The sequence below is a fragment of the Rhinolophus sinicus genome, linkage group LG09 (genome assembly GCF_036562045.2).
Source record: "Rhinolophus sinicus isolate RSC01 linkage group LG09, ASM3656204v1, whole genome shotgun sequence".
Lineage (NCBI taxonomy): Eukaryota > Metazoa > Chordata > Mammalia > Chiroptera > Rhinolophidae > Rhinolophus > Rhinolophus sinicus.
The window spans coordinates 109,598,941-109,614,185 of NC_133758.1; the positions used below are offsets into that span (position 1 = coordinate 109,598,941).

A 15,245-nucleotide genomic window follows, 5' to 3' on the forward strand; every position below is an offset into this window, starting at 1 on the left:
TTCGATTCAACTTATTTACATTCACCTTGACTTATAGCGGGGAACTCGGACGGTCGCTTGAAAAAGCTAAGGGAATTCATTTTTCTCGGTCTTTCCATTTATCTTTCTGGTATTGCCCCACATCCTACAGATGCCAGGAGGAGGCGAGGGAAGAAGCCTGCTCTCTCAGGAGCAGACGGAACAACGGTGCTGTTACCCGAAGAAACATTTCAAGTCCCATCGCTCTAGTTTACCACCACTTGAGGCTCAGGACGGAGAAAATCACCATGTTCTAGAATTACTTCCAAGAGTTCTTAATGAGAGCCTTAAGTGAGAACACCCAGGTCCTCATTCAGGAGCTAAGCTCCAGCTCGGGGCCACAGGTCACTGCCACGGGACCATGGCAGAATTCAGGGAACCCACTTGCCACAAAAGGAAATAATAAACTTGAGGGCATAATAAATGCTTGGCCTCTCTCCCTGGACAGAGCTCCTCCCTGACCTTGAAGTGGGCTGTCATCAAAATGTTACCTGATTAAGCATACAGGTATTCTCTTAGGCCCAGGGGAGAACTGCAAATTCTTAGACTTCCATGATCCAAAAATAGGTGAATAACTACTCTTTTTTTTTTTTTTTTTTTTTGCATTTTTAGTGTTTCTATAAAAGGCTGCTTTTTTTCTCATTCTTGCCAACAGGTGCCAGCACTTCACTCATGTAAAGTGACACTAATGGGGAGAGAAGAGACCAGAAAAGAGTGGAGGATCATTCTAATTAGATGACTGACACTTAATGTACATCCACCAGACACAAGAGTTCCTCAAAATTGCGCGTGTACCAAAGTGTACTGAGCAGTGAGACACAGGAGGGAGAGTTCACATGTACAGACTTGCCTACAATCTAATCTGGTGGAATTCTCAATTTAGCACACCATCTTGAGGCCTTGGGATCAGAGGACAGCTAGTATTTCTGGAGAGACCTTCAGCTATAAACGGGTCACTGACCTGGTCAGGTGCCCAGGTTCCCTGTATGTTGTGCACTGTCCCCCCCCAGTTAGGAAATGCTGCACCTCTTCCTGTGGCAGCAGCCCCACTTTCTCACTGCTCACAAGACTCGCGGTCTCTTCCAGGCACCCATTCACCTTTGCCCTGCTTTCAAGTCTCCTCTGGGCAAAACCTTCCTTGCTCTTCTGTTTCTTTACCCAACCATCACAGGTCCTACTTAGGACACGGCGGATTCTAGTCTAGAGCACCCTTATGAAGACCCACGACACTCTCTTCTGTCAAAAGGACATTGTTTTAAAGGACAAGCCAATACGATGTCCCTGTACCAGTATTGCACATGTATTTATTTATAAACCAGACGACGGTAATGCTTTTTTCTCTTTTCTTCTGTCTGCTATGGGAACCCAAGTGGGCTGTAAATGGGAGATATCAAGTGTGCTGTCAATCATCCCAGCACATACGATAGGGAATCACATTCAAAACAAAACAAAACAAAACAAAACAAAAATCTAGCAGTGGGGAAGCCTCAGGATCAAACACAGAGATGTTGGGGAGAGGTTCTCAGGCAGAGACGGGAGCTCTAGATTCAGCCCCTGCTCCCTGCATCCAAATCAAAGATAGCGCCGTTCTGCTCCACGTTCAGAAGGACTGTCGTTCCCTGGAATCCTACACTGTGCTCGAGTTCTCTTGCCACAGATATTTTTAACTTTGCAGCTAGAAGGGTCCCTCAAGGCACAGAGCTCCTCCTTCCACACGTTACCCCTCCATTGCCGGTTTACAGCCCCGCTTTCTTATTCTTCTTGCTTCCACCCAACAAAATTGAAAATTTCATCACCAGTGTCAGAAAATTAAACCCCCGAGAGCAGAGCGATAGCTCAGAGCATCCTTTCCCTGGCAAAGAGCCAATCCTCGAATATAACTTTGCAAACGCTCTCGGGTTTTCAGAGGTTTTAAAAGGATGCAAAACAGAGTCATTTTAAAGCATGGTTTTTGACAGCTAAGATCTCTCTGAATATACTTCAACTCATCTTTGCAATTCATTTTTTTTTTTTTTTTTAAGAGAGAGAGCATATTTTAATTTGGAGACGGGTTTCGTGACACAAGGAAGGGGCACGACCTAGCTCGGTGGCACACTCCCGAGCTGAGAACAGCAGCGCACACAGAAGAGATTCTTCCTTCTGCGGCTGGGGGTCTGAAGAAGTGTGTGACAGACCATTGTAATAACATGTCTCTTCACAATGCAAATGCCAGCAACACAATCGAGCAGCTCAAGGCTTGGCTGTGTGCCTGCACCTTTCTCTCTCTTCCCAGAAATGCACAGGGTTGACTCTTAATAATTTAGTTTTCAAGCATCTTCTTTTGAAATGGATCAGTACCCAGTGAGATAAAGCAAAACTCCGCGCCTCACAATAATCCCAACTAAAGAAACCAATGTCCTAGTATAATACCCAGTTCTGCAGATCCGACCGTACCCAAGCAGCTCATGCAGCCTTTGAAATACAGAAGCCCAAACATCACGGGTCCCTTAGAATGTCGACCCTTCCATGCATCTGCTCCAATTCACAGTTTCTTCAGCAGACAATAGGACAAAGCTACGTTTGAGCTCAGGCTGCTAATACCAGTGGACCAGATATGTCAGACGGAGGTTTACTCACCAAGCTCCCGTAAGTCCATCTTTCCCAACTACAAATACTGCTTCTAAGCTGCTGTCACCACCAAATGACTTAGAGCCGTCCCCCAGAAGAACAATGTGCTAGAATACCAGATGGTTCCTGAGGAAGCTCGCTCATGAAATCGGTTTCCAGTTGAGCCATGTGAATGGAGACCGGCCGCACACCTTTGAAGGGTCTACACTTCAAGTCCAGAAGAATAAGCATGTAGCTTTGCTTATGTTTATGGAGCTGGAGCCCAGGGGTGCTCCGATTGGCAGGCATCGCAGGCAGAGCAGCCAATCAAAAGGAACTTCCATTTCAGGGAAACTCCTGCTCATTTATTTAACATCTTCCGAGATCATCGGTTTTTCTAGGAAGAGCTTTTCTCTGATACTATCACAAGAGAAAAATATGACTTCATCTCATCGTTCGTGTCTAACGCTCATTCATCAATAAACATATACCTCCTCTTGCTGGTACGCCTCAATACCCTCACTTTTCTTTATAAAGAACTGAAAAAGGAAAAAGAAAAAGAGGAAGAAGAAGAAGAAAAAGAAAGAGCTGGTGATGGGCTGGCGATAGTTCAAATTCATCAGCCTCTACCTTGTTGGGAGAAAGGAGGGGGGAGCGCCCAGGCTCAATAATTACTGATTCTGTTGCCACGGAAACAGACTGGCTGCAGTGAGTTGGATTCGTGTGGAACATCTGCTGCCAGACCCATAATCAACTGCAATCTCATCTCTCCCCCTCTCCCTACTTCTATTTGATTGCAAGTTTGCTTTCTCCCTCCTTCTCTTCACATACAGTTTTTGTCCAAAAATATCACGTCACCACCTCACTGTGTACACAGAGCACACACACACCAGGCATGCTCTCATGCCAAGAAATGCATGCATGCAGGAGTGCATGCAAGGGTGCATCCCAGCAGGGTTCCCACGGGAGGATCCATACGCTGATCAATTCTTGCTCAGGATGTAAGTAAACAGCCCCTCTGGTGCTTCCACCCCTAAGTAAACCTTCCTGTAAGTTCACCTAACAATAAATGGGGTACTTTTAAAATATTTGTCATCTGGCAGCTCTGAAAGCCTCCACATAAAAATTTGCAATGGCATTTCTCAGAGGGCACTGTGGTGGTTCGTAGCAAACCTTTGGAATGAAGTAATTAAACCAGGAGGCTTGTGGAAGATGTTTAAGCACAAAAGTATTCAGGCCCAGTTTCTTCTCTACGTGAGCACCTCACCGAGGCAGTCGGAACACTGGGGATCTCCCTGGGCATTTCCTCAGCCCAGTTACATGAGCTTCCCCTCCTCCCCTGCTTGCCCCAAATTCTCCTGATTGCATGACCAGAGTTAATGTCACCAACTCTGGATGCGCTGCTATCTTCCTCTTTAACAGCAGGGGCCGCCACTGAGCAATGAATGGCAGCGTGGCCTGCTCAGTCCCAGGGCAGGCATCAGATTGTGGCAAGACACTCGTGGGTCTGTGGGAAGCCCTCCGTTCTACCGAGATTGGCTGAAAATGGCAAGTGTCAAAGAAGGCTATGATTCTGACTCAAGGAAGAACAAAAAGAATTATTCTCTGTCCCACTGTCATGAATCCCACGATGAACCTTCTCTTTCCTAACCGTCTCTGCAAGTCTGGTGCCCACAAACCATTAATGACACAGACCAGGCGCCTGGGGGCTGATGCCTCCGGCTCGGGAAGGTGAACCATCCATTCACCTTCCATTTATTCACACACCCACTGTCCAATAGTCAACAGGAGTCTTGGGCCTCCTTTATTCCTAAACGGCTCTCAGTTTAAACCGCATTTCCATCCATCTCCAAGTGCTCACCTCTGGCCCAATGGTCTTGATGTTGGATTTGCTCTTTCAAGAATCTGAATCCCGGTTTTCCATTTTGTCTCTTTGTGCCATTTTGTGCTTGGGAAGAAGCTCACCCAAGTTCTGCCTCTCAGGTACCCAAATCCAACACTGGCCATGTTTCTCAGCTCTGTCCAGACTATCTCTACCCTGTAGGGCCATGGATACGTCATGGATATGTCAGGGTTTCTCTACCATATTTCTGGAACATCTGCAATCTCTCCCGCCTACTCTGCGCATCTCTGGGGCCCTTACCTTTTGCCCATTCATCTTCCTGAGACTGTCCAAATCACCCCTGTTTCTATGGAGAGACATGTCATTCCAACCAGGTCTTCCCTCAACCAAAATTTGTTTTGTTAGCCACAGATATTTAGTGAGTGTTTATATGACAAACACTGTGCTAGAGACAAAACAAAGTAACACAGCTTCTGTTTCATAGCACGGCTCTGGTAGAGGAGACAAACATATTAAAGTATAACTGATAAACAGATTAGAGGGACAGCTACATGTTACGAGCACAAATACCAAAAAGACTTAATGAGGTGTGGGAAAGTATCTTGGAAACAGTGACATTTGAGCTACGATCTAAAGAAAGGGTGAAAGTGAATGAATTCAAAGTGAGGAGAATGGTGTCCGAAGCATAAGGGGTGATACATGCAAAGGCCATGTGCTAGGAGTGTGGCTTCTGTGAAAACTTGCAAGAGGGCAGTGGGGCTGATGACAGTGAGAATGCTTGAAAGGACAGCGTGAGACGAGCTTAGAACTTAGAGAGAAAGCAGAGGCCAGATCTGCAGGGTCCTAGAGACCACATTAAGGAGTTTGGTTGTTACTCTATAAGCAAGGACGAGCCAGCCATTGACCCCCCCACCCCTTCCCCAACATAACTCAAAATGTCCCTCAACAATATACGAACAATATACGAACTGATCTCAACAATATACGAACAGGATGTCAATCTGATTGAAACAATTTATTTCAAGCCATCCACACACTTGTTGGACTGATCCAGCTAACATTTACTGAGCAATTAACAGTCCATGTAGCAATGTAAGCATTTCGTTTGGATTAATCAATTTAATCCTCACAACCACCCTGTGAGGTGTTATTATTATCCTTTGTATACAGAATGAGGAAACTGAGGCATAAGGAGGTTAATTAGCTTGGCCAAAACTATAAAGATAAAAAGTGGCAGAGCTGGGATTTGAACCAAGTGATTCCAGCTCCCGTTTCTCTAAGTGTGATTGACAGGGACCACTTGTATTAGAATCATTTGCAGTTCTCATCGAAATGCAGATTTCTGGGGTCCTATTGTTTCTCTCCTAAACCAGAATCTCAGGGAGTGGAGTCTAGGAACATTTTCCCAAGCTCTCCAGGGCATTCTTATACACACCACAGTTTGAGAATCACTAAGAGATGTGTGTATAAAAGAAGACTCACCCTAAATTAATTTTTAATGCATAAAATGAAGAAAGCTTTTTTTTTCTTTTTTTTTTTTTTGAGAATGGGGAGGGCTCACTACTCCATGTAATTCCCCAAAGACCCATCTACATCAGAACAAGGTCACCTTCCTTTAACTGACTACAAATTCTCGAGTTGAGGGTGAATACCAGAGCACAGTTTACAGCTCACTAGCCATGCACACAAAGAAAGAACACGCAATCCTTAAAACGAGATTCACCAAGTAGTTACAGATGCTATCAGACTTGCCAACAATAAGATATGTAGGTCATGTATTGTTGTGGACCCTATGAAATGTCATAAATCTTCTTCAGTATTTTTTTCCTAGAAAATTCATTTTTAAGACAACATGGCATGGTAGATAGGCAAAGAATTTCTTGGGCTTTCAGTCTGGCCCCCTCCCCCCCTCCCCCCCGCCTTTATGTATTCAAAAGCTGACCAGCAAGTTCTTTGGTTCACCTAGCTAGTCACAGTTCTAGTTCTGAAAAATAAGCAGTTTCATCTACATGTCCAGAGGGGTCACTTTATACGAAATAGCTACAGAGTATTTGGAGAATCTTCCCAGGAATTTTCCCCTGGAATCTTATCTAGTGGTTTTGTTACGGAGATCACAGACCGGATTAGTTAAGTCAGCCATTATTAGATAGTCTTTCCTTTTTAGACTGTGCAATGAAAAGAGCATATACAAAAAAAGGAAAACCTGGATTTTATTGGCTTGATATTTGAATTACTGTTTGTCAAGCCCCCAAGAACTGGTGTGAAGCATACAGCTAATGGACTTGCACTCTACAGGCTCAACATGTAGTATTGGTAGGGTCAGATGAACACAGTCAGATTTATTACGTGCTGTCCACAGACAGGAGAGGGGAATCACAGCATCAAATACCTGGGAAATGCAAGGAAACACAATCACCCTGGGCAGCTGAATACAAATCAGAAGAAATCTCTCTCCATTTCATCCCCCACATTGCAGCCTATACTCTGCTGGTACCATTCATCCTGCATTTTCTTAGGGGCAGAGTCAAGCTAATTAAATTCTATTCCTTTCCATAAACATGATTTGTTAAATATACTATTACCAAATCTGATGTAATTCATATACCTAGATACCTTTGTAAAACTTTTTAAATAAATTCACAAATCAAAAATGAATTCTGTTAGGTGATACGTATTTTTGGATCAGGAAGTATAATGGTGCTGCAGAATGATTTCTAAACTAGCTGTCTGAATGCTCCTTCATCTACCTACAGGGCTTATCTAAAATGAGCACCATTTATATTAAGCATTTACAAAGGGCTAAAGGGGATTCCATCCACTAGGTTACAGACGGGGGGCGCTGAGAGCCAATCCTTCCCTTTTCCAACTCTTGGTCCCAGACAGATTACTCCCTCCATCTGGGCCTCCCTTTCTTCAGGATGCACGTTCACTGCTGACAATGAATGGGATCATAATGACACCCTTAGTTCACGGTATGGCCCTGCTTCTGTTTCTTTGAGCCCCATTTCTTTTTGGTTGATTCATTCTCAAGAGGGAGGTCATTAGCTTCAAGAAAATTCTGAACAAGTAGGTGTTGTGTTGCAGGAGGCTCACCTCCAGTTACATCTTAGCCATCTTAAGGCGTGCTATCCCGCCCATATGTTCCAAGATGAGCGCACATATACACACAGACTTCACTTCCACCCGTCTTACAGAAAAAGGCCCAATATAGGCCGGACCAAACCATATCTCCCAAGGGTGTGAGGTGAGAAGTAGGAACACTGTCCTAATAGGTCAAAAGTGTCATTACTCTTGGCTCGGTCCAATACTTTATTCCAGAGACATTGGAGAGCTATTTCTCTATAAGCAGTGTATGATTTTTTACATGGTGCATTTTAAAACCGAAACACATGCAAAGCCTCAACTAAATATGGTCATGTTAAATTTTACATATCTTTTTATCCCCAAGGGGGATATGTGTTTCAGAATTAGGAGAGGATAATCATTTTAATATTTCATAGAAAACTCCCTACATACAGACAGCTGCTTCTCTTGTCCTCGTCCTCCTGATGAAAGGATCATAAGCAGAACTTACAAAGCCTAGTATAATGACACTGGGCTTAACATCTTTAGGACCCAGGATGTTAAGCTGTGTGTGGCATAACCTTGCCATCTGGGGGAGGACATGAAAAACAATAGCAAATGTCTATACAGTGCTTATAGTGGCTCAATATCATAACAATGCCCATTTTCCAAAAAGAGAAATTAGGACCCATGGCAATAAGTAGTATATCTAGAGTCACCATCCAGTGAGTGGTGGTCTCAGGATTCAAACTCAGCTGTCTGTTTGAGAAGCAACCGAAGCAGCATACTACATCTGGGCCTCAGAGCTGCCATAAGCAAAGAGTTTGGAGAAGGCAAGATCGTTCTGATAGCATCCTAAGGCTAAGTTATATTTTATAACTCATATTTATGAGGCATTACTAGGAAGAAGTTTATTTCTCTGGTCCTGGCCATTTTTGTATTTCCCGTAAAATGCCTAAAATACAAGCAAAACCTATGCACACAAATAAAACCAGATTGACAAAATGCCAACTTATCTCCAACCCATGCATTTCTTCTTCCTTCTTCCAGAGCACTGACCTCTGACAGGTGACCATGATTTGCATTCCTAGGGTTGGAGAGTGAAGGTTTGGAAGTCCCTGGGGCGTGATGGGCTTGGCCAGATGGAATGAGCTGACCTAAGAAGAACATGGGGACAGAAGAGCAAGGCCTGATCTGCTGCATTACTTATGATTCTGAGCGCCTTCAAAGGGAATAGGTGGTGAAATTCTGAAAGTTTATCATCTTGCCAGCTCAAATTTTCCAAATATACCATGGAAATGCATTCCAGAATTGCAGGCTGATAAAAAATCATGCCAAAAGGAAAAACGAAAATGCCAAAATCCTCGTCTCATCCCTGCCAAGCAGGTCCTCTGGCAATAGGGCGGCAAAACACTGCTGGGCCAGCGGCAGGATATTCCTCCATGATGCGAAGTGGGGAACAGATTCTTTACCAGTAAAAAAGGGTAGCTTCTGGGCTATCATCACATTTTTCTTGGTTTTCAGATATGATGCATAAGTAAACCTCTCCTAATTCTGAAACACACATCCATTTCACATGCAAATAATTCTACCTTGGAGGAAGACAAAAAGTTTCTGGTATTCTCAATGGGAGGGCCAATTTCATTGCCGTTGGTAGAGAGTACATCTACATTTTATCAAATGGTTAACATTTGATGCCCTTATTGCCTCTGCTCTTTCTGCTCCCAGATTCACAGATAACCCACGTGTTCTGGTCCTCCTGTTACTACAGGGACTGACTACACTGCCACACAACAGGGTAAGCCAGGCATGCGAGGGGAGAACGGAGGGTTTGCTGAGCAAGAGGGAAACCGCAGAGGTCGAGAAGATAAGTACCATGTTTCCCCGAAAATAAGACCGGGTCTTCTATTAATTTTTGCTCCAAAAGATGCATTAGGGCTTATGTTCAGGGGATGTCCTCCTGAAAAGTCACGCTGGGGCTTATTTTCCGGTTAGGTCTTATTTTCGGGGAAACATGGTAGATGCAGTTGACCCTGGTGAGGAGGGAGGCACAGGAAGGTGCTAGAGACTTAGGCGGTCAGTTCCCAGGAGGATGTGGAAGGCGCTAGACAAAGCAGAAGGAGCTTGAGGACCTGGAAGGCGGTCCGAGAGGTCTGTACAGAGGCAGATATGGAATCGCTAGGTAAGGACACCCACAGGACCAAGGGGGTCAATGTATGGAATTCTGGGATGAGTTCTGTTTAAACCCAGTTAATCCTAGTCTACTCCTTGGTAAAGAAGTTGGCTTTGTTAGAAGCCAGTCATATCATAGCTATGTGCCCAGAGTCCCAAGGAATATCAGCAACAACACAGAACCTCTTTAGGAGAAACCAGCTCCGAGTACGCTGGCTCATGGCGAACCAACACTGCCACCGCAGGACGAGCCTGTTCTTCAGCTCAGCCCCCCAATATCATCAGCTTGGAAGCGCCAGGTCGCTTCCAGCTGTTCTCTATTCTTCTTCCAACCATGAGCCCCTAGGCAAATGATATTGGCAGGTTATTCCCAACTCTCACAAAGAATGAGCTTTGCAACCTAATTAGTGCAGCAACTCAGTTCAGACAAAATTATGATTTTATTTAGTACTTGCCTGTATCTTTAAGCCAATATTGCAGGAAGCTCTTAATTTGAAAATATAAATAAAAATTGGCCCCAAAGGACAACAACCGATCCATTTACATGCAAAAAGTGCTTCTCTTCCAAGTCAACCCAAGGCAATCATGAATAATGACGTCCAAAATGCAACACCTACAGTTTTCTCAACACAGTGACAAGCATGACAACGATGAAGCAAGTATTTCAAATAACCCCATGTGCTCAAACATGAACACGTGCCCTTGCTTATTTTGCAAATCTATTGTCTGTTAGACACATTAGCTGTTCTGTACATACACTGAAAAAATGTATTTCATCAAAATATCCAGTTTGGAAGTAAGGAGTTGGCCTCCATTCATACAACTGATGTTTAGGAACCTCACTTTTTCTTTTTTTTTTCATCTTGGGAACCCAAGAACACAGCCTTAGTATCTTGAAAGTAGTAAAGCGTCACGTGACCTACTAAGTTCTCTCTTCTTGTATTCATTGTATTTCATATCATTTCCCAGTGGCCTCTGTTTTGCTCGCCTAGTGAGGGTCTATTCATACATCAAGGGCATCCGAAGTAACGTCTCTATGTAATTTCCTCTTTTGAATTATTTCCATACAAGGTTTGGGCTTTCGCTATTGCACATGTCACATTCTTTCATAATTATCTCTTTCCAGAGGTATCCCGAATCCTGTGAACTCCTTAGAGTCAGATTTATTAACACAACACCAGGAAACCATATTTCTAGATGGCTCTGGTATCTTAGCCAAGAATACTAAATCTTTCTGCAAACCATTACACTTGGGGAAGGTACGAAAGCCCTCCGAGTACTTCTGTCACTCTCCCCAACATCATGGGTAAGTTCTGAGATGAGGCTAGCTTCAAAAACATCTCAGTGACTTAGCTCATGTTTTCTCCCATTTCTTCCTCTTCCCACTCTTGCAATCCCCAGCCGGAAAAAGAAAAGGGCGCATTGGAAAGCACTCTTGAAACCACTCTTTCCAAAGCCCATTTCACAAGCTGCCCAGGTGCTGGGCCCAGCTCTGGCTGCCATCTGGCTCATTTTTTTTCAAGGATGTCACATCTGCTCAGAACTTCTTCCCAGTTAATGAGTCCCCCTCAAATGGGGCCTCCGAGGGCTTTTGATCTTAGCACCAATCAGCTTCAGGCTGAAGATGCAGGACACTGACTCGCTAGCACAGCTGGCTCAAACCCACGCTTTTCTTTCAAGGAAGAATAAACGAACTTAGCCTGAATTGATAACACGAGGTGTTGAGGTTAAAGAATTCCCTCTAACCTGGGACCACTGATCAGAGCACATCTGGAGCTTGCTGAGAGCTGTGCACTCCCATATTTTAAAGTTGTTTTAATGTGACTATAAGAACATACATGCTCAGTAGAGAAAATGCGTAACATTAAAAATATAATAAAAGAGAACAATTATAATTAATCCCACCATGCAGAAGAAACCATTGTTAAAATCATTCAAATTTAAGGTTAAGACCTTCTTAGTTTGTAGTTAAGATATAGTTTTACATCCCGTTCCCCCTACATTTAACACAATATAAAAATATTTTCTTGTATTTAGGTACTATTCACAAATGTCACTTTGACTGAAAAATGTAACATATAAATAAATGTGCCCATAAATTAACTTATCATATCCTCGTTGCTGGACTGCTAGGTTATTTTCCATTTTCTTGCTGCTATAAATAACAACGAGATAGATGAACATCTATATGCAAGCCTTTCTTTGTCTCTCCGGAATGCTTCTGATTCTAAATAGCCACACTGTAGTGCCTAGCTTTACAAAGGAAGTCATCAATTGTTGACAAATTTCCCAAGAGGAACTTTGTCCCCCCAAAATTTCTTTACATTCTACTGAAATGTCAAGGTCTCTGGCAGCAAAGTGGTCAGAAGGGGCCCTTTCCCGTCACTATGGATGACAACTCTCCCGTTCCTTTTTGCAGAAGGAGCTCCAGGTCTTCTTGTATAAGCCAGGGGAGGGTTAGAGGGGAGGGAGGTAACCTCCCAGACACCTGGAGGCTGGGTCTCCCAGGCTCAGCCCGGGTTGGGATGGGAATGTGTTTCTAGCCTCTCAGCCTCTGGTCTCTGTGGAGGAGCACACGCCAACGTGAGAAAGCAGCTGGCTTTTGTCAGGCAGCAAATACCCGCAAAACAAAACCTAAACGTGTTTCTAAGGCACACACACACAAATTTCCTTTTCCTTCTCCCCTGGAAATGCCGTAATTATTTTTTTCCTGGCCCTAAAAGAAGTCGTCACTGAAGACTCTCTCCTACTCCTGTCATAGCTTAGTCATACAATGCTCTTCACTTATGGACTGAATCCATTCTATAGTTTACAAACTTTTGTTCTAGAGTGTGCTTTTTCTTTTTAAAATATTGTCAGCTTATTAAAAATATTATCAGCTTCTTTTTCTGTTAGTGGCTGGATAAAAATTCCATCCAGGTAACATTTGTTGAGCAACCACATAATTTTTTGGTAGGCACCCTGGGGCAGAAAAGTGAAGAAGAATTTGTCCATTTGTCCTTGTTGTCAGGCATAGAGTCCAGAACGAGAGCGTGTAGACAAACAACTACCACCTAAGACCATGGTTTCCAGTGGGCCCTTCCCGGCTTCAGCAGCATTGCCTGAAGGCAGCCATGAGGTGGGCAAAGGGTGGCGAGAGACATCTTTGAAGTAAGCTAATTGGCTACAAGAAGTTTTCTAACTCAATGTATGGCCAAAAATGTTAAGTGCTACAAGAGAGGGAGAAGGAAAGTCTACCTAATAGAAAATAATTAATGCTGCCCCTTTGGATGGGTTCCACAGGGCCCATGAGCTGGGCCTTACAGGATGGGCAGAATTTCAAACGAAAAGATGAAACGTCTTCCTTGCTGAGGGAATATGGGTAAAGAGAGAGACTTGGAAGTACAAAGCATGCTCGGGGAGCCGTCAGTATGATTCATTCTAGATTAGTAGGGAGAGTTGCAGGGTCTGAGAGGCATTTTGCTTGGAAAAGTGGTTTGCCATAGACTGTGGGACTTCTGTTATCAAGTTCTAAGAAGAGGAAGCCAAAGACTTTTGAGTACGGATGTGTTATAAGAAGTGTGTTCTAGAAAGGTGTTTCTGACAGCTGGGGAAAAGAGAACTTATAGGTGAGATGAGTCCACATTCTGGAAGAACAATCAAAATACAAACACAGTCTACATAAGAGACATGGTGGCAGGAAGCAGGGTCATAGCAATGAAAGCCCGATGACCCTTTCTCTATGCTAGTGGATTCATGGGATCTGGGGACCTGTTAGGAAAAAAGGTGAGGAAGCCAGGGATCCCTCCAAAGTGCCACATCTAGGAGATGATGTGGATTGTCACGCCACTCCTAGAGTTCAAGGATGGTTGAAGATGAGAGACTGTGGGCGGGGAGGAGGAAGTGGTAGGAGAGAAACAAGAAGACATCCTTGGGGAACGCCGAAGTGTAAGGGGTCAGTGAGAGGTGGTGGCAGTGCCTCGGGAGTCAGAGAATGGACAGGATGCCAGGAAGCACAGGTGAGGACATGAGCCAGGGTCAGAGCGATGGCACGGGATGAGCCCTGGGACGAGGCCATCGGGCTTGACACTCAGGAGGTGACTGCTCTCCTAAATAAAGCAATTTTAAGATATGGGTGACTGTCAGACCACAGCGAGTGAGGGAGATGAGCCAGTGGAGACGGCCTTCTCTCCTGGAAAAACTTGGCAGAGCATGGAAGGAAAGAGATTGAGTAAGAATTTGAAAGAGGAACAAGAGGTGAGAAAACATTTGTAAGGATAAGAGAGATGTGGGTAGCCTTTCAGGCTAAAGAGAAGAAATTGAGTGGAGAGGATGGAGGATGTCATAAAGGTGTGAGGAATAAAAGGTGTATTTTTATATTTGTTGTGATGTCTCTGTTTCATCAGAGCAGAGATTCATAACAATGTGACTTGCATCTAGTCTTAAATTAGAACAACTCAATATTTCCTCTCAATCTCCACTTGCCTCTTTGAAATCATGTCTTTTGTGGCTAAAGAGGTTTTCAAGTATTCAAAATATATATGAGTGCATTTTAGAGACCTATTTTCCTTCTTGAGCTTAGTTGTATTTTTAGTTACCTTTTGAATGTTTTTCCTCAAAATATCACAAGCAACTGGAACAATGGTTATTATTTTATTTCTTCCTTTAATATGCATAGTGTATCATGTATACATTGTGTGTGTGCGTGTGTGTGTGTCCCTTTCCAAAGTCACGGCCAGCAGGGTCCAGTGCTGCAAAGAAGGCAAATGAGACAGAGATTTAAAAATGTCCATCTGAGGTTCTTCTTAACTTTGTCAAAACCAGTGGCTTCTGCGACTAGAGAGATTGTCAAGTATTGAGACTATAACACAGTCCTTTTTAGAGTCATATTTCTCTTCTTCTGCTTAGTTATATTTTCAGTGAGGGCAAAAGACACATCACGATAGGTTGATTAATCAGTGACTAGGAAGTGAAAAGAGGAGGTGGTTAGTATAGCCAACTATTTGAGGAAATCTGACTTCAAGGGGGTGGATAGAGGATTGAGAAGCAGTTGTTTGTTTGTTTTTTAAAATGCAGGAGATTTGAGTACATTTATAGACTGGTGAGAAGATAGCACCCGAGAGGATGAGACTGATGATGTAAGGATTAGAAGGGATAAGTGAACAGAGGAGGAGGGAAAGAATGCAAAGCAAAGAAGAAGGAACCTGCCTCAGGTGCCACCAGGCTCTAAGCAGAGGGGTGGTGAGTGCGGACGGAGAACCGCCCAGGGTGGGGCAGTTCAGCAAGAGGCAGAGCAGCGGGACTGGCATCCATGCCTCTCCACAGCTTGTCTGCAACATTACGTCATCCTTCCTGTCCTTTCCCTCATGGAAATGGCCCAAGTGCTTTACAGAGATTAGGCTACAGCCTAAAGAATGTTCAGTTTTGCAATTCAGACGTGATCGAATAATGGCCATTTCACGTGATCGGCCCAATACTGGCTCTTTTAACCCTCACAACAATTATATTCAGTTCCACATTTCACAAATGGGCAGACTGATAAACAGGACCAAGGAATTCATCCGTCTAAGATCAACAGCAAGGA

General features: G+C 43.8%; 1 protein-coding gene across 8 annotated transcripts in view; it reads right to left on the bottom strand.

Moving 5' to 3' along the window:
- ELMO1 (engulfment and cell motility 1) overlaps positions 1–15,245 on the bottom strand; it is a 476,666-nt gene that overhangs the window by 117,512 nt on the left and 343,909 nt on the right. The window contains exon 1 of one of the 8 annotated variants that reach the window (XM_074341006.1): positions 2,742–2,875. The exons of 6 other annotated variants lie outside the window; for them this stretch is intronic. The gene's annotated coding sequence lies outside the window, so the exon portion shown is untranslated. Of the gene's footprint in view, positions 1–2,634; positions 2,876–15,245 lie in introns of those variants that run through there. One more of the 8 variants, XM_019726331.2, reaches the window with a different exon arrangement.